Consider the following 1,997-nt stretch of genomic DNA (forward strand, 5'->3'; position numbering starts at 1 on the left):
ATTTTTCAGATTAATTCTTTGTCAGTTGCTTCATTTGCTATTATTTTCTCCCATTCTGAAGGCTGTCTTTTCACCTTGTTTAGAGTTTCCTTCGTTGTGAAAAAGCTTTTAAGTCTAATTATGTCCCATTTGTTTATTTTTTCTTTTATTTCCAGTACACTGGAAGGTGGGTCATAGAGGATTCTGCTCTGTCGGAGAGTGTTTTGCCTGTTTTCCTCTAGGAGTTTTATAGTTTCTGGTCTTACATTTAGATCTTTATCCATTTTGAGTTTATTTTTTGTCTACGGTGTTAGAAAGTGTTCAAGTTTCATTCTTTTAGAAGTGGTTGACTGGTTTTCCCAGTATCACTTACTAAAGAGATTGTCTTTTCTCCATTGTCCATTCTTGCCTCCTTTGTCCATTCTTGCCTCCTTTGTCAAAGATAAGGTGTACATAGGTGCATGGATTTATCTCTGGGCTTTCTATTTTGTTCCATTGATATATGTTTCTGTCTTTGTGCCAGTACAATAGTTTGATGACTATAGCTTTGTAGTATAGCCTGAAATCAGGCAGGTTGATTCCTCTAGTTCCATTCTTCTTCCTCAAGATTGCTTTGGCTATTCGAGGTTTTTGGTATTTTCATACAAATTGTGAAATTATTTGTTCTAGTTCTCTGAAAAATACTATTGGTAGCTTGATAGGGATTTCGTTGAATCTATAGATTGCTTTGGGTAGTATATTCATTTTCACTATATTGATTCTTCCAATCCATGAACATGGTATATTTCTCCATCTATTTGTGTCCTCTTTGATTTCTTTCATCAGTGTTTTAAAGTTTTTTATGTAGAGGTCTTGTGTTTCTTTAGGTAAATTTATTCCTAAGTGTTTTATTCTTTTCATTGCAATGGTGAATGGAATTGTTTCCTTAATTTCTCTTTCTGTTTTCTCATTATTAGTGTATAGGAATGCAAGGGATTTCTGTGTGTTAATTTTATATCCTGCAACTTTACTATATTCATTGATTAGCTCTAGTAATTTTCTGGTGGAATCTTTAGGGTTTTCTATGTAGAGGATCATGTCATCTGCAAACAGTGAGAGTTTTTTACTTCTCCTTTTCCGATCTGGATTCCTTTTATTATTTTTCTGCTCTGATTGCTGTGGCCAAAACTTCCAAATCTATGCTGAATAGTAGTGGTGAGAGTGGGCATCCTTGTCTTGTTCCTGACTTTAGGGGAAATGCTTTCAATTTTTCACCATTGAGGACAATGTTTTCTGTGGGTTTATCATATATTGGTTTAATTATGTTGAGGTATGTTCCTTCTATGCCTGCTTTCTGGAGGGTTTTTGTCATAAATGAATGTTGAATTTTGTCCAAGGCTTTCTCTGCATCTATTGAGATAATCAGATGGTTTTATCTTTCAATTTGTTAATGTGGTATATCACATTGTTTGATTTGCAAATATTGAAGAATCCTTAACTCATCAAACACTCCATTAAAATTGCTTTCTGGAAGGTCACTGTCAACTACCTTGTTACTAAATCTAATGGATGGTCTTCAGTGCTATCTTACACTACTTCTCAGCAACATTTGATAGACTAAACCATTTATTTTTTCTTGAACAGCATCTACCCTTAGGTTCATGGCACACAACTTCACTGGCTTTCCTCTTACCTACCACTAAGCCCTTTCTTCTCATCTTGAGGACTTCTCTTCCTTGGTACATGGCAGAGTTCTCAGAGTTGCGTCTTTATCTTCTCTTCATACAGTACTCACTATCTCTAGATGACCTCATTACATATAGAACATGTATATACTAATCCCTATCCAACAAGTACTTTCTCCTGAGTCCCAGTCTCATACAACTAATTGCATTTCAGAAATTTCCATTTTTATGTCCTTTAGACACCTACAACTCAACATGTCCAGAACAGCATCCATCATCTTTCTTTTCAAAGCTGTTTCTACCTCTTTAAATCACTACTCTTGGTATATCCTAATATTCTCTGCTCCAACTGAT

The sequence above is a fragment of the Bison bison genome, unplaced genomic scaffold, assembly GCF_000754665.1.
Source record: "Bison bison bison isolate TAMUID 2011002044 unplaced genomic scaffold, Bison_UMD1.0 scf7180017846227, whole genome shotgun sequence".
NCBI classification, from domain to species: Eukaryota; Metazoa; Chordata; class Mammalia; order Artiodactyla; family Bovidae; genus Bison; species Bison bison.